The sequence below is a fragment of the Porites lutea genome, chromosome 4 (assembly GCF_958299795.1).
Source record: "Porites lutea chromosome 4, jaPorLute2.1, whole genome shotgun sequence".
Lineage (NCBI taxonomy): Eukaryota > Metazoa > Cnidaria > Anthozoa > Scleractinia > Poritidae > Porites > Porites lutea.
Window position 1 is genome coordinate 50,569,689 of NC_133204.1, and position 19,642 is coordinate 50,589,330.

Genomic DNA, 19,642 nt, shown 5'->3' on the forward strand with positions numbered 1-19,642 from the left:
AAGGATATAGAACAACTGCCTAATTTTTTTTTTTACGGCTACGGGTTGAAATGCTAAACGTTTTATATATCCTAGAAGCGCTCAGGCATAATGATATCATGCCAGGACTTCTATCTGGATGAACCAGAAAGGATAAGGAACAACTACCTAATTGTTTTTGACGGCTACGGGTTGAAATACTAAACGTGTTATATATCCTAGAAGCGCTCAGGCATAATTATATCATGCCAGGACTTCTACCTGCATGAACCAGAAAAGATATAGAACAACTACCTAATTGTTTTTGACGGCTACGGGTTGAAATGCTAAACGTGTTATATATCCTAGAAGCGCTCAGGCATAATTATATCATGCCAGGACTTCTACCTGGATGAACAAGAAAGGATATAGAACAACTTCCTAATTGTTTTTGACGCCTACGGGTTGAAATACTAAACGTGTTATATACCCTAGAAGCGCTCAGGCATAATTATATCATGCCAGGACTTCTACCTGGATGAACCAGAAAGGATATAGAACAACTTCCTAATTGTTTTTTACGGCTACTGGTTAAGATACTAAACGTGTTATATATCCTAGAAGCGCTCAGGCAAAATAATATGCCAGGACTTCTACCTGGATGAACCAGAAAGGATATAGAACGACTGCCTAATTTTTTTTTTTTTCACGGCTACGGGTCGAAATGCTAAACGTGTTATATATCCTAGAAGCGCTCAGGCATAATAATATGCCAGGACTTCTACCTGGATGAACCAGAAAGGATATCGAACAACTGCCTAATTTTTTTTTTACGGCTACGGGTCGAAATGCTAAACGTGTTATATATCCTAGAAGCGCTCAGGCATAATAATATGCCAGGGCCCGGTTGTTCAAAAGCCGATTAACACTAATCCCAGATTAAAAGTTAACCAAGGAGTTTACTTCTCTACTCCAAGGTGTTGTTCAACGCTGATATTCGACAAAACTTTACATTAAAAGAAGTCAATTTTGAAGAACAATAATAAGCAAAAGAAACTCTCGGCAAAAAGTTGAAAATATGAAACGAAGGTTGACGCTAATCCTGGATTAAGTTAATCGGCTTTCGAACAACCGGGCCCAGGACTTCTACCTGGATGAACCAGAAAGGATATAGAACAACTGCCTAATCTTTTTTTTACGGCTACGGGTTGAAATGCTAAACGTGTTATATATCCTAGAAGCGCTCAGGCATAATAATATGCCAGGACTTCTACCTGGATGAACCAGAAAGGATATAGAACAACTGCCTAATTTTTTTTTTTACGGCTACGGGTCGAAATACTAAACGTGTTATATATCCTAGAAGCGCTCAGGCATAATAATATGCCAGGACTTCTACCTGGATGAACCAGAAAGGATATAGAACAACTGCCTAAATTTTTTTTTTACGGCTACGGGTTGAAATGCTAAACGTGTTATATATCCTAGAAGCGCTCAGGCATAAAGATATCATGCCAGGACTTCTACCTGGATGAACCAGAAAGGATATAGAACAACTTCCTCATTGTTTTTGACGGCTACCGGTTGAAATACTAAACGTGTTATATATGCTAGAAGTGCTCAGGCATAATTATATCATGCCAGGACTTCTACCTGGATGAACCAGAAAGGATATAGAACAACTTATTAATTGTTTTTTACGGCTACGGGTTGAAATGCTAAACGTGTTATATCTCCTAGAAGCGCTCAGGCATAATTATATCATGCCAGGACTTCTACCTGGATCAACCAGAAAGGATATAGAACAACTTAATAATTGTTTTTTACGGCTACGGGTTGAAATACTAAACGTGTTATATATCCTAGAAGCGCTCAGGCATAATAATATGCCAGGACTTCTACCTGGATGAACCAGAAAGGATATAGAACAACTGCCTCGTTAACTACGGGTTGAAATACTAAACGTGTTATATATCCTATAAGCGCTCAGGCATAATCATATCATGCCAGGACTTCTACCTGGATGAACCAGAAAGGATATAGAACAACTTCCTAATTGTTTTTTACGGCTACGGGTTCAAATGCTAAACGTGTTATATATCCTAGAAGCGCTCAGGCATAATGATATCATGCCAGGACTTCTACCTGGATGAACCAGAAAGGATATAGAACAACTATCTAATTGTTTTTGACGGCTACGGGTTGAAATACTAAACGTGTTATATATCCTATAAGCGTTCAGGCATAATGATATCATGTCAGGACTTCTACCTGAATGAACCAGAAAGGATATAGAACAACTCCCTAATTGTTTTTGGCGGCTACGGGTTGAAATACTAAACGTGTTATATATCCTAGAAGCGCTCAGGCATAATGATATCATGCCAGGACTTCTACCTGGATGAACCAGAAAGGATATAGAACAACTTTCTAATTGTTTTTTACGGCTACGGGTTCAAATGCTAAACGTGTTATATATCCTAGAAGCGCTCAGGCATAATGATATCATGCCAGGACTTCTACCTGGATGAACCAGAAAGGATATAGAACAACTATCTAATTGTTTTTGACGGCTACGGGTTGAAATACTAAACGTGTTATATATCCTAGAAGCGCTCAGGCATAATTATATCATGGCAGGACTTCTACCTGGAGGAACCAAAAAGGATATAGAACAACTACCTAATTGTTTTTGACGGCTACGGGTTAAAATACTAAACGTGTTATATATCCTAGAAGCGCTCAGGCATAATTATATCATGCCAGGACTTCTACCTGGATGAACCAGAAAGGATATAGAACAACTTCCTAATTGTTTTTTACGGCTACTGGTTAAGATACTAAACGTGTTATATATCCTAGAAGCGCTCAGGCAAAATAATATGCCAGGCCTTCTACCTGGATGAACCAGAAAGGATATAGAACGACTGCCTAATTTTTTTTTTTTTCACGGCTACGGGTCGAAATGCCAAACGTGTTATATATCCTAGAAGCGCTCAGGCATAATAATATGCCAGGACTTCTACCTGGATGAACCAGAAAGGATATCGAACAACTGCCTAATTTTTTTTTTACGGCTACGGGTTGAAATGCTAAACGTGTTATATATCCTAGAAGCGCTCAGGAATAATAATATGCCAGGACTTCTACCTGGATGAACCAGAAAGGATATAGAACAACTGCCTAATTTTTTTTTTTACGGCTACGGGTTGAAATACTAAACGTGTTATATATCCTAGAAGCGCTCAGGCATAATGATATCATGCCAGGACTTCTACCTGGAATGAACCAGAAAGGTTATAGAACAACTACCTAATTGTTTTTGACGGCTACGGGTTGAAATACTAAACGTGTTATATATCCTAAAAGCGCTCAGGCATAATGATATCATACCAGGACTTCTACCTGAATGAACCAGAAAGGATATAGAACAACTTCCTAATTGTTTTTTACGGCTACGGGTTGAAATACTAAACGTGTTATATATCCTAGAAGCGCTCAGGCATAATTATATCATGCCAGGACTTCTACCTGAATGAACCAGAAAGAATAAAGAACAACTTCCTAATTTTTTTTTTTACGGCTACGGGTTGATGTGCTAAACGTTTTTTATATCCTAGAAGCGCTCAGGCATAATGATATCATGCCAGGACTTCTACCTGGATGAACCAGAAAGGATATAGAAGAACTGCCTAATTTTTTTTTACGGCTACGGGTCGAAATGCTAAACGTGTTATATATCCTAGAAAAGCTCAGGGATAATAATATGCCAAAACTTCTACCTGGATGAACCAGAAAGGATATAGAACAACTGCGTAATTTTTTTTTTCGGCTACGGGTAGAAATGCTAAACGTGTTATATATCCTAGAAGTGCAAAGGCATAATGATATCATGCCAGGACTTCTACCTGGATGAACCAAAAAGGATATAGAACAACTACCTAATAGTTTTTGACGGCTACGGGTTAAAATACTAAACGTGTTATATATGCTAGAAGCGCTCAGGCATAATTATATCATGCCAGGACTTCTACCTGGATGAACCAGAAAGGATATAGAACGAGTGCCTAATTTTTTTTTTTTTACGTCTACGGGTCGAAATGCTAAACGTGTTATATATCCTAGAAGCGCTCAGCATAATAATATGCCAGGACTTCTACCTGGATGAACCAGAAAGGATATAGAACAACTGCCTATTTTTTTTTTACGGCTACGGGTCGAAATGCTAAACGTGTTATATATCTTAGAAGTGCTCAGGCATAATAATATGCCAGGACGTCTACCTGTATGAACCAGAAAGGATATAGAACAAAACTGCCTAATTTTTTTTTTACGGCTACGGGTTGAAATGCTAAACGTGTTATATATCCTAGAAGCGCACAGGCATAATGATATCATGCCAGGACTTCTACCTGGATGAACCAGAAAGGATATAGAACAACTGCCTAATTTTTTTTTACGGCTACGGGTCGAAATGCTAAACGTGTTATATATCCTAGAAGCGCTCAGGCATAATAATATGCCAGGACGTCTACCTGTATGAACCAGAAAGGATATAGAACAACTGCCTAATTTTTTTTTTTACGGCTACGGGTTGAAATGCTAAACGTGTTATATATCCTAGAAGCGCACAGGCATAATGATATCATGCCAGGACTTCTACCTGGATGAACCAGAAAGGATATAGAACAACTGCCTAATTTTTTTTTACGGCTACGGGTCGAAATGGTAAACGTGTTATATATCCTAGAAGCGCTCAGGCATAATAATATGCCAGGACTTCTACCTGGATGAACCAGAAAGGATATAGAAGAACTGCCTAATTTTTTTTTTTACGGCTACGGGTTGAAATGCTAAACGTTTTATATATCCTAGAAGCGCTAGGGCATAATGATATCATGCCAGGACTTCTATCTGGATGAACCAGAAAGGATAAGGAACAACTACCTAATTGTTTTTGACGGCTACGGGTTGAAATACTAAACCTGTTATATATCCTAGAAGCGCTCAGGCATAATTATATCATGCCAGGACTTCTACCTGCATGAACCAGAAAAGATATAGAACAACTACCTAATAGTTTTTGACGGCTACGGGTTAAAATACTAAACGTGTTATATATCCTAGAAGCGCTCAGGCATAATTATATCATGCCAGGACTTCTACCTGGATGAACCAGAAAGGATATAGAACGAGTGCCTAATTTTTTTTTTTTTACGTCTACGGGTCGAAATGCTAAACGTGTTATATATCCTAGAAGCGCTCAGCATAATAATATGCCAGGACTTCTACCTGGATGAACCAGAAAGGATATAGAACAACTGCCTATTTTCTTTTTACGGCTACGGGTCGAAATGCTAAACGTGTTATATATCTTAGAAGAGCTCAGGCATAATAATATGCCAGGACGTCTACCTGTATGAACCAGAAAGGATATAGAACAGAACTGCCTAATTTTTTTTTTACGGCTACGGGTTGAAATGCTAAACGTGTTATATATCCTAGAAGCGCACAGGCATAATGATATCATGCCAGGACTTCTACCTGGATGAACCAGAAAGGATATAGAACAACTGCCTAATTTTTTTTTACGGCTACGGGTCGAAATGCTAAACGTGTTATATATCCTAGAAGCGCTCAGGCATAATAATATGCCAGGACGTCTACCTGTATGAACCAGAAAGGATATAGAACAACTGCCTAATTTTTTTTTTTACGGCTACGGGTTGAAATGCTAAACGTGTTATATATCCTAGAAGCGCACAGGCATAATGATATCATGCCAGGACTTCTACCTGGATGAACCAGAAAGGATATAGAACAACTGCCTAATTTTTTTTTACGGCTACGGGTCGAAATGCTAAACGTGTTATATATCCTAGAAGCGCTCAGGCATAATAATATGCCAGGACGTCTACCTGTATGAACCAGAAAGGATATAGAACAACTGCCTAATTTTTTTTTTTACGGCTACGGGTTGAAATGCTAAACGTGTTATATATCCTAGAAGCGCACAGGCATAATGATATCATGCCAGGACGTCTACCTGGATGAACCAGAAAGGATAAGGAACAACTACCTAATTGTTTTTGACGGCTACGGGTTGAAATACTAAACGTGTTATATATCCTAGAAGCGCTCAGGCATAATTATATCATGCCAGGACTTCTACCTGCATGAACCAGAAAGGATATAGAACAACTACCTAATTGTTGTTGACGCCTACGGGTTGAAATACTAAACGTGATATATATCCTAGAAGAGCTCAGGCATAATGATATCATGCCAGGACTTCTAAATGCATGAACCAGAAAGGATATAGAAAAACTACCTAATTGTTTTTGACGGCTACGGGTTGAAATGCTAAACGTGTTATATATCCTAGAAGCGCTCAGGCATAATGATATCATGCCAGGACTTCTACCTGGATGAACCAGAAAGGATATAGAACAACTACCTAATTGTTGTTGACGGCTACGGGTTGAAATACTAAACGTGATATATATCCTAGAAGAGCTCAGGCATAATGATATCATGCCAGGACTTCTAAATGCATGAACCAGAAAGGATATAGAAAAACTACCTAATTGTTTTTGACGGCTACGGGTTGAAATGCTAAACGTGTTATATATCCTAGAAGCGCTCAGGCATAATAATATGCCAGGACTTCTACCTGGATGAACCAGAAAGGATATAGAACAACTGCCTAATTTTTTTTTTTACCGCTACGGGTTGAAATGCTAAACGTGTTATATATCCTAGAAGCGCTCAGGGATAATGATATCATGCCAGGACTTCTTCCTGGATGAACCAGAAAGGATATAGAACAACTACCTAATTGTTTTTGACGGCTACGGGTTGAAATGCTAAACGTGTTATATATCCTAGAAGCGCTCAGGCATAATGATATCATGCCAGGACTTCTACCTGGATGAACCAGAAAGGATATAGAACAACTACCTAATTGTTTTTGACGGCTACGGGTTGAAATACTAAACGTGTAATATACCCTAGAAGCGCTCAGGCATAATTATATCATGCCAGGACTTCTACCTGGATGAACCAGAAAGGATATAGAACAACTTCCTAATTGTTTTTTACGGCTACGGGTTGAAATACTAAACGTGTTATATATCCTAGAAGCGCTCAGGCATAATAATATGCAAGGACTTCGACCTGGATTAACCAGAAAGGATATAGAACAACTGCGTAATTTTTTTTTACGGCTACGGGTCGAAATGGTAAACGTGTTATTTATCCTAGAAGCGCTCAGGCATAATAATATGCCAGGACTTCTACCTTGATGAACCAGAAAGGATATAGAACAACTGCCTAATTTTTTTTTTACGGCTACGGGTTGAAATGCTAAACGTGTTATATATCCTAGAAGCGCTCAGGCATAATTATATGCCAGGACTTCTAACTGGATGAACCAGAAAGGATATAGAACAACTGCCTAATTTTTTTTTTTTACGGCTACGGATTGAAATGCTAAACGTGTTATATATCCTAGAAGCGCTCAGGGATAATGATATCATGCCAGGACTTCTTCCTGGATGAACCAGAAAGGATATAGAACAACTACCTAATTGTTTTTTACGGCTACGGGTTAAAATACTAAACGTGTTATATATCCTACAATCGCTCAGGCATAATTATATCATGCCAGGACTTCTACCTGGATAAACCAGAAAGGATATAGAACAACTGCCTAATTTTTTTTTACGGCTACGGGTCGAGATACTGAACGTGTTATATATCCTAGAAGCGCTCAGGCATAATAATATGCCAGGACTTCTACCTGGATGAACCAGAAAGGATATAGAACAACTGCCTAGTTTTTGACGGCTACGGGTTGAAATGCTAAACGAGTTATATATCCTAGTAGCGCTCAGGGATAATGATATCATGCCAGGACTTCTACCTGGATGAACCAGAAAGGATATAGAACAACTACCTAATTGTTTTTGACGGCTACGGGTTGAAATACTAAACGTTTATATACCCTAGAAGCGCTCAGGCATAATTATATCATGCCAGGACTTCTAGCTGGATGAACCAGAAAAGATATAGAACAACTTCCTAATTGTTTTTCACGTTTACGGGTTGAAATACTAAACGTGTTATATATCCTAGAAGCGCTCAGGCATAATAATATGCCAGGACTTCGACCTGGATGAACCAGAAAGGATATAGAACAACTGCCTAATTTTTTTTTACGGCAACGGGTCGAAATACTAAACGTGTTATGTATCCTAGAAGCGCTCAGGCATAATAATATGCCAGGACTTCTACCTGGATGAACCAGAAAGGATATAGAACAACTGCCTAATTTTTTTTTACGGCTACAGGTCGAAATGCTAAACGTGTTATATATCCTAGAAGCGCTCAGGCATAATAATATGCCAGGACTTCTACCTGGATGAACCAGAAAGGATATAGAACAACTACCTAATTGTTTTTCACGGCTACGGGTTGAAATACTAAACGTGTTATATATCCTAGAAGCGCTCATGCATAATTATATCATGCCAAGACCTCTTCCTGGATGAACCAGAAAGGATATACAACAACTTCCTAATTGTTTTTTACGGCTACAGGTCGAAATGCTAAACGTGTTATATATCCTAGAAGCGCTCAGGCATAATAATATGCCAGGACTTCTACCTGGTTGAACCAGAAAGGATATAGAACAACTGCCTAATTTTTTTTTTTACGGCTACGGGTTGAAATGCTAAACGTGTTACATATCCTAGAAGCGCTCAGGCATAATAATATGGCAGGACTTCTACCTGGATGAACCTGAAAGGATATAGAAGAACTGCGTAATTTTTTTCGTACGGCTACGGGTTGAAATACTAAACGTGTTATATATGCTAGAAGCGCTCAGGCATAATGATATCATGCCAGGAGTTCTACCTGGATGAACCAGAAAAGATATAGAACGACTGCCTAATTTTTTTTTTTTCACGGCTACAGGTCGAAATGCTAAACGTGTTATATATCCTAGAAGCGCTCAGGCATAATAATACGCCAGGACTTCTACCTGGATGAACCAGAAAGGATATAGAACAACTGCGTAATTTTTTTTTTACGGCTACGGGTTGAAATGCTAAACTTGTTACATATCCTAGAAGCTCTCAGGCATATTAATATGGCAGGACTTCTACCTGGATGAACCTGAAAGGATATAGAACAACTGCCTAATTTTTTTTTTTCACGGCTACGGTTTGAAATGCTAAACGTGTTATATATCCTAGAAGCGCTCAGGCATAATTATATCATGCCAGGACTTCTACCTGGATGAACCAGAAAGAATATAGAACACCTACCTAATTGTTTTTGACGGCTACGAGTTGAAATACTAAACGTGTTATATATCCTAGAAGCGCTCAGGCATCATTATATCATGCCAGGACTTCTACCTTGATGAACCAGAAAGGATGTAGAACAACTGCCTAATTTTTCTTTACGGCTACGGGTCGAAATGCTAAACGTGTTATATATCCTAGAAGCGCTCAGGCATAATAATATGCCAGGACTTCTACCTGGATGAACCAGAAAGGATATAGAACAACTGCCTAATTGTTTTTACGGCTACGGGTTGAAATACTAAACGTGTTATATATCCTAGAAGCGCTCAGGCATAATTATATCATGCCAGGAATTCTTCCTGGATGAACCAGAAAGGATATAGAACAACTTCGTAATTGTTTTTTACGGCTACGGGTTGAAATACTAAACGTGTTATATATCCTAGAAGCGCTCAGGCATTATAATATGCCAGGACTTCTACCTGGATGAACCAGAAAGGATATAGAACAACTGCCTAATTTTTTTTTTACGGCTACGGGTCGAAATGCTAAACGTGTTATATATCCTAGAAGCGCTCAGGCATAATAGTATGCCAGGACCTCTACCTGGATGAACCAGAAAGGATAGAGAACAACTGCCTAATTTTTTTTACGGCTACGGGTTGAAATACTAAACGTGTTATATATCCTAGAAGCGCTCAGGCATAATTAGATCATGCCAGGACTTCTTCCTGGATGAACCAAAAAGGATATAGAACAACTTCGTAATTGTTTTTTATGGCTCCGGGTTCAAATACTAAACGTGTTATATATCCTAGAAGCCCTCAGGCATAATGATATCATGCCAGGACTTCTACCTGGATGAACCAGAAAGGATATAGAAAAACTACCTACTTGTTTTTTACGGCTACGGGTTGAAATACTAAACGTGTTATATATCCTAGAAGCGCTCAGGCATAATTATATCATGCCAGGACTTCCACCTGGATGAACCAGAAAGGATATAGAACAACCTCCTAATTGTTTTTTACGGCTACGGGTTGAAATACTAAACGTGTTATATACCCTAGAAGCGCTCAGGCATTATAATATGCGTGGACTTCTACCTGGATGAACCAGAAAGGATATAGAACAACTGCCTAATTTTTTTTTTACGGCTACGGGTCGAAATGCTAACCGTGTTATATATCCTAGAAGCGCCCAGGCATAATAATATGCCAGGACTTCTACCTGGATGAACCAGAAAGGATATAGAACAACTGCTAAATTTTTTTTACGGCTACGGGTTGAAATACTAAACGTGTTATATATCCTAGAAGCGCTCAGGCATAATTATATCATGCCAGGACTTCTTCCTGGATGAACCAGAAAGGATATAGAAAAACTTCCAAATTGTTTTTTACGGCTACGAGTTGAAATATTAAACGTGTTATATATCCTAGAAGCGCTCAGGCATAATAATATGCCAGGACTTCTACCTGGATGAACCAGAAAGATATAGAACAACTGCCTAATTTTTTTTACGGCTACGGGTTGAAATACTAAACGTGTTATATATCCTAGAAGCGCTCAGGCATAATTATATCATGCCAGGACTTCTTCCTGGATGAACCAGAAAGGATATAGAACAACTTCCTAATTGTTTTTTACGGCTACGAGTTGAAATACTAAACGTGTTATATATCCTAGAAGCGCTTAGGCATAATAATATGGCAGGACTTCTTCCTGGATGAACCAGAAAGGATATAGAACAACTGCCTAGTTTTTTTTTTTTTTTTACGGCTACGGGTTAAAATGCTAAACGTGTTATATATCCTAGAAGCGCTCAGGCATAATTATATCATGCCAGGACTTCTTTCTGGATGAACCAGAAAGGATATAGAACAACTTCCTAATTGTTTTTTACGGCTACGAGTTGAAATACTAAACGTGTTATATATGCTAGAAGCGCTCAGGCATAATATTATGCCAGGACTTCTACCTGGATGAACCAGAAAGGATATAGAACAACTGCCTAGTTTTTTTTTTTTTTTTACGGCTACGGGTCGAAATGCTAAACGTGTTATATATCCTAGAAGCGCTCAGGCATAATAATATGATGAACCAGAAAGGATATAGAACAACTCCCTAATTTTTTTTACGGTTACGGGTCGAAATGCTAAACGTGTTATATATCCTAGAAGCGCTCAGGCATAATAATATGCCAGGACTTCTACCTGGATGAACCAGAAAGGATATAGAACAACTGCCTAATTTTTTTTACGGCTACGGATTTTAATACTAAACGTGTTATATATCCTAGAAGCGCTCAGGCATAATTATATCATTGCTGGACTTCTACCTGGATGAACCAGAAAGGATATAGAACAACTGCATAATTTTTTTTACGGCTACGGGTTGAAATACTAAACGTGTTATATATCCTAGAAGCGCTCAAGCATAGTTATATCATGCCAGGACTTCTTCCTGGATGAACCAGAAAGGATATAGAACAACTTCCTAATTGTTCTTTACGGCTACGAGTTGAAATACTAATCGTGTTATATATCCTAGAAGCGCTCAGGCATAATAATATGCCAGGACTTCTACCTGGATGAACCAGACAGGATATAGAACAACTGCCTTTTTTTTTTTTTTTTTTTACGGCTACCGGTCGAAATGCTAAACGTGTTATATATCCTAGAAGCGCTCAGGCATAATAATATGCCAGGACTTCTACCTGGATGAACCAGAAAGGATATAGAACAACTGCCTAATTTTTTTTTTTACGGCTACGGGTTGAAATGCTAAACGTGTTATATATCCTAGAAGCGCTCAGGCATAATGTTATCATGCCAGGACTTCTACCTGGATGAACGAGAAAGGATATAGAACAACTACCTAATTGTTTTTTACGGCTACGGGTTGAAATACTAAACGTGTTATATATCCTAGAAGCGCTCAGGCATAATTATATGCCAGGACTTCTACCTGGATGAACCAGGAAGGATATAGAACAACTTCCTAATTGTTTTTTACGGCTACGGGTTGAAATACTAAACGATTTATATATCCTAGAAGCGCTCAGGGATAATTATATTCCAGGACTTCTACCTGGATGAACCAGAAAGGATATAGAACAACTTCCTAATTGTTTTTTACGGCTACGGGTTGAAATACTAAACGTGTTATATATCCTAGAAGCGCTCAGGCATTATAATATGCCAGGACTTCTACCTGGATGAACCAGAAAGGATATAGAACAACTGCATAATTTTTTTTACGGCTACGGGTTGAAATACTAAACGTGTTATATATCCTAGAAGCGCTCAAGCATAGTTATATCATGCCAGGACTTCTTCCTGGATGAACCAGAAAGGATATAGAACAACTTCCTAATTGTTCTTTACGGCTACGAGTTGAAATACTAATCGTGTTATATATCCTAGAAGCGCTCAGGCATAATAATATGCCAGGACTTCTACCTGGATGAACCAGACAGGATATAGAACAACTGCCTTTTTTTTTTTTTTTTTTTACGGCTACGGGTCGAAATGCTAAACGTGTTATATATCCTAGAAGCGCTCAGGCATAATAATATGCCAGGACTTCTACCTGGATGAAGCCGAAAGGATATAGAACAACTGCCTAATTATTTTTTTACGGCTACGGGTTGAAATGCTAAACGTGTTATATATCCTAGAAGCGCTCAGGCATAATGATATCATGCCAGGACTTCTACCTGGATGAACGAGAAAGGATATAGAACAACTACCTAATTGTTTTTTACGGCTACGGGTTGAAATACTAAACGTGTTATATATCCTAGAAGCGCTCAGGCATAATTATATGCCAGGACTTCTACCTGGATGAACCAGAAAGGATATAGAACAACTTCCTAATTGTTTTTTACGGCTACGGGTTGAAATACTAAACGATTTATATATCCTAGAAGCGCTCAGGGATAATTATATTCGAGGACTTCTACCTGGATGAACCAGAAAGGATATAGAACAACTTCCTAATTGTTTTTTACGGCTACGGGTTGAAATACTAAACGTGTTATATATCCTAGAAGCGCTCAGGCATTATAATATGCCAGGACTTCTACCTGGATGAACCAGAAAGGATATAGAACAACTGCCTAATTTTTTTTTACCGCTACGGGTCGAAATGCTAAACGTGTTATATATCCTAGAAGCGCTCAGGCATAATAATATGCCTGGACTTCTACCTGGATGAAACAGAAAGGATATAGAACAACTGCCTAATTTTTTTTACGGCTACGGGTTGAAATACTAATCGTGTTATATATCCTACAAGTACTCAGGCATAATTATATCATGCCAGGACTTCTTCCTGGATGAACAAGAAAGGATATAGAACAACTTCCTAATTGTTTTTTACGGCTACGAGTTGAAATACTAAACGTGTTATATATCCTAGAAGCGCTCAGGCATAATAATATGCCAGGACTTCTACCTTGATAAACCAGAAAGGATATAGAACAACTGCCTAATTTTTTTTACGGCTACGAGTTGAAATACTAAACGTGTTATATATCCTAGAAGCTCTCAGGCATAATTATATCATGCCAGGACTTCTACTTGGATGAACCAGAAAGGATATACAACAACTTCCTAATTGTTTTTTACGGCTACGGGTTGAAATACTAAACGTGTTATATATCCTAGAAGCGCTCAGGCATAATAATATGCCAGGACTTCTACCTGGATGAACCAGAAAGGATATAGAACAACTGCCTAATTTTTTTTTAAGGCTACGGGTCGAAATGGTAAACGTCTTATATATCCTAGAAGCGCTCAGGCATAATAATATGCAAGGACTTCTACCTTGATGAACCAGAAAGGATATAGAACAACTGCCTAATTTTTTTTTTACGGCTACGGGTTGAAATGCTAAACGTGTTATATATCCTAGAAGCGCTCAGGCATAATAATATGCCAGGACTTCTAACTGGATGAACCAGAAAGGATATAGAACAACTGCCTAATTTTTTTTTTTTACGGCTACGGATTGAAATGCTAAACGTGTTATATATCCTAGAAGCGCTCAGGGATAATGATATCATGCCAGGACTTCTACCTGGATGAAGCAGAAAGGATATAGAACAACTACCTAATTGTTTTTTACGGCTACGGGTTGAAATACTAAACGTGTTATATATCCTAGAATCGCTCAGGCATAATTATATCATGCCAGGACTTCTACCTGGATAAACCAGAAAGGATATAGAACAACTGCCTAACTTTTTTTTACGGCTACGGGTCGAAATACTGATCGTGTTATATATCCTAGAAGCGCTCAGGCATAATAATATGCCAGGACTTCTACCTGGATGAACCAGAAAGGATATAGAACAACTGCCTAGTTTTTGACGGCTACGGGTTGAAATGCTAAACGTGTTATATATCCTAGAAGCGCTCAGGGATAATGATATGATGCCAGGACTTCTACCTGGATGAACCAGAAAGGATATAGAACAACTACCTAATTGTTTTTGACGGCTACGGGTTGAAATACTAAACGTTTATATACCCTAGAAGCGCTCAGGCATAATTATATCATGCCAGGACTTCTACCTGGATGAACCAGAAAGGATATAGAACAACTTCCTAATTGTTTTTCACGGCTACGGGTTGAAATACTAAACGTGTTATATATCGTAGAAGTGCTCGGGCATAATAATATGCGAGGACTTCGACCTGGATGAACCAGAAAGGATATAGAACAACTGCCTAATTTTTTTTTTTTACGGCTACGGGTTGAAATGCTAAACGTGTTACATATCCTAGAAGCGCTCAGGCATAATAATATGGCAGGACTTCTACCTGGATGAACCTGAAAGGATATAGAAGAATTGCGTAATTTTTTTCGTACGGCTACGGGTTGAAATGCTAAACGTGTTATATATGCTAGAAGCGCTCAGGCATAATGATATCATGCCAGGACTTCTACCTGGATGAACCAGAAAGGATATAGAACAACTACCTAATTGTTTTTTACGGCTACGGGTTGAAATACTAAACGTGTTATATATCCTAGAAGGGCTCAGGCATAATTATATCATGCCAGGACTTCTACCTGGATGAACCAGAAAAGATATAGAACGACTGCCTAATTTTTTTTTTTTTACGGCTGCAGGTCGAAATGCTAAACGTGTTATATATCCTAGAAGCGCTCAGGCATAATAATATGGCAGGACTTCTACCTGGATGAACCTGAAAGGATATAGAACAACGGCCTAATTTTTTTTTTTCACGGCTACGGTTTGAAATGCTAAACGTGTTATATATCCTAGAAGCGCTCAGGCATAATTATATCATGCCAGGACTTCTACCTGGATGAACCAGAAAGGATATAGAACACCTACCTAATTGTTTTTGACGGCTACGAGTTGAAATACTAAACGTGTTATATATCCTAGAAGCGCTCAGGCATAATTATATCATGCCAGGACTTCTACCTGGATGAACCAGAAAGGATATAGAACAACTGCCTAGTTTTTTTTTTTTTTTACGGCTTCGGGTCGAAATGCTAAACGTGTTATATATCCTAGAAGCGCTCAGGCATAATAATATGCCAGGACTTCTACCTGGATGAACCAGAAAGGATATAGAACAACAGCCTAATTTTTTTTTTTACGGCTACGGGTTGAAATGCTAAACGTGTTATATATCCTAGAAGCGCTCAGGGATAATGATATCATGCCAGGACTTCTACCTGGATGAACCAGAAAGGATATAGAACAACTACCTAATTGTTTTTGACGGCTACGGGTTGAAATACTAATCGTGTTATATATCCTAGAAGCTCTCAGGCATAATTATATCATGCGAGGACTTCTACCTGGATGAACCAAAAAGGATATAGAACAACTTCCTAATTGTTTTTTACGGCTACGGGTTGAAATACTAAACGTGTTATATATAATAGAAGCGCTCAGGCATAATGATATCATGCCAGGACTTCTACCTGGATGAACCAGAAAGGATATAGAACAACTACCTAATTGTTTTTGACGGCTACGGGTTGAAATACTAAACGTGTTATATATCCTAGAATCGCTCAGGCATAATGATATCATCCCAGGACTTCTAAATGCATGAACCAGAAAGGATATAGAACAACTACCTAATTGTTTTTGACGGCTACGGGTTGAAATGCTAAACGTGTTATATATCCTAGAAGCGCTCAGGAATAATTATATCATGCCAGGACTTCTACCTGGATGAACCAGAAAGGATATAGAACAACTACCTAATTGTTTTTGACGGCTACGGGTTGAAATACTAAACGTGTTATATACCCTAGAAGCGCTCAGGCATAATTATATCATGCCAGGACTTCTACCTGGATGAACCAGAAAAGATATAGAACAACTTCCTAATTGTTTTTTACGGCTACGGGTTGAAATACTAAACGTGTTATATATCCTAGAAGCGCTCAGGCATAATAATATGCAAGGACTTCGACCTGGATTAACCAGAAAGGATATACAACAACTGCCTAATTTTTTTTAACGGCTACGGGTCGAAATGGTAAACGTGTTATATATCCTAGAAGCGCTCAGGCATAATAATATGCCAGGACTTCTACCTTGATGAACCAGAAAGGATATAGAACAACTGCCTAATTTTTTTTTTACGGCTACGGGTTGAAATGCTAAACGTGTTATATATCCTAGAAGCGCTCAGGGATAATGATATCATGCCAGGACTTCTACCTGGATGAACCAGAAAGGATATAGAACAACTGCCTAATTTTTTTTTTTTACGGCTACGGGTTGAAATGCTAAACGTGTTATATATCCTAGAAGTGCTCAGGGATAATGATATCATGCCAGGACTTCTACCTGGATGAACCAGAAAGGATATAGAACAACTACCTAATTGTTTTTGACGGCTACGGGTTGAAATGCTAAACGTGTTATATATCCTAGAGGCGCTCAGGCATAATTATATCATGCCAGGACTTCTACCTGGATAAACCAGAAAGGATATAGAACAACTACCTAATTGTTTTTGACGGCTATGGGTTGAAATACTAAACGTGTTATATACCCTAGAAGCGCTCAGGCATAATTATATCATGCCAGGACTTCTACCTGGATGAACCAGAAAGGATATAGAACAACTTCCTAATTGTTTTTTACGGCTGCGGGTTGAAATACTAAACGTGTTACATATCCTAGAAGCGCTCAGGCATAATAATATGCCAGGACTTCTACCTTGATGAACCAGAAAGGATATAGAACAACTGCCTCATTTTTTTTTTACGGCTACGGGTTGAAATGCTAAACGTCTTATATATCCTAGAAGCGCTCAGGCATAATGATATCATGCCAGGACTTCTACCTGGATGAACCAGAAAGGATATAGAAAAACTACCTAATTGTTTTTTACGGCTACGGGTTGAAATACTAAACGTGTTATATATCCTAGAAGGGCTCAGGCATAATTATATCATGCCAGGACTTCTACCTGGATGAACCAGAAAGGATATAGAACAACTGCCTAATTTTTTTTTTTTTTTCCGGCTACGGGTCGAAATGCTAAACGTTATATATATCCTAGAAGCGCTCAGGCATAATAATATGCCAGGACTTCTACCTGGATGAACCAGAAAGGATATAGCACAACTGCGTAATTTTTTTTTTTCACGGCTACAGTTTGAAATGCTAAACGTATTATATATCCTAGAAGCGCTCAGGCATAATGATATCATGCCAGGACTTCTACCTGGATGAACCAGAAAGAATATAGAACACCTACCTAATTGTTTTTGACGGCTACGAGTTGAAATACTAAACGTGTTATATATCCTAGAAGCGCTCAGGCATAATTATATCATGCCAGGACTTCTACCTGGATGAACCAGAAAGGATATAGAACAACTGCCTAATTGTTTTTACGGCTACGGGTTGAAATACTAAACGTGTTATATATCCTAGAAGCGCTCAGGCATAATTATATCATGCCAGGAATTCTTCCTGAATGAACCAGAAAGGATATAGAACAACTTCGTACTTGTTTTTTACGGCTACGGGTTGAAATACTAAACGTGTTATATATCCTAGAAGCGCTCAGGCATAATAATATGCCAGGACTTCTACCTGGATGAACCAGAAAGGATATAGAACAACTTCCTAATTGTTTTTTACGGCTACGGGTTGAAATACTAAACGTGTTATATATCCTAGAAGCGCTCAGGCATTATAATATGCCAGGACTTCTACCTGGATGAACCAGAAAGGATATAGAACAACTGCCTAATTTTTTTTTTACGGCTACGGGTCGAAATGCTAAACGTGTTATATATCCTAAAAGCGCTCAGGCATAATAGTATGCCAGGACCACTACCTGGATTAACCAGAAAGGATATAGAACAACTGCCTAATTTTTTTTACGGCTACGGGTTGAAATACTAAACGTGTTATATATCCTAGAAGCGCTCAGGCATAATTAGATCATGCCAGGACTTCTTCCTGGATGAACCAAAAAGGATATAGAACAACTTCGTAATTGTTTTTTATGGCTACGGGTTGAAATACTAAACGTGTTATATATTCTAGAAGCGCTCAGGCATAATGATATCATGCCAGGACTTCTCCCTGGATGAACGAGAAAGGATATAGAAAAACTACCTACTTGTTTTTTACGGCTACGGGTTGAAATACTAAACGTGTTATATATCCTAGAAGCGCTCAGGCATAATTATATCATGCCAGGACTTCCACCTGGATGAACCAGAAAGGATATAGAACAACCTCCTAATTGTTTTTTACGGCTCCGGGTTGAAATACTAAACGTGTTATATATCCTAGAAGCGCTCAGGCATTATAATATGCGTGGACTTCTACCTGGATGAACCAGAAAGGATATAGAACAACTGCCTAATTTTTTTTTACGGCTACGGGTCGAAATGCTAACCGTGTTATATATCCTAGAAGCGCCCAGGCATAATAATATGCCAGGACTTCTACCTGGATGAACCAGAAAGGATATAGAACAACTGCCTAATTTTTTTTACGCCTACGGGTTGAAATACTAAACGTGTTAAATATCCTAGAAGCGCTCAGGCATAATTATATCATGCCAGGACTTCTTCCTGGATGAACCAGAAAGGATATAGAACAACTTCCTAATTGTTTTTTACGGCTACGAGTTGAAATATTAAACGTGTTATATATCCTAGAAGCGCTCAGGCATAATAATATGCCAGGACTTCTACCTGGATGAACCAGAAAGGATATAGAACAACTGCCTAGTTTTTTTTTTTTTTTTACGGCTACGGGTCGAAATGCTAAACGTGTTATATATCCTAGAAGCGCTCAGGCATAATAATATCCCAGGACTTCTACCTGGATG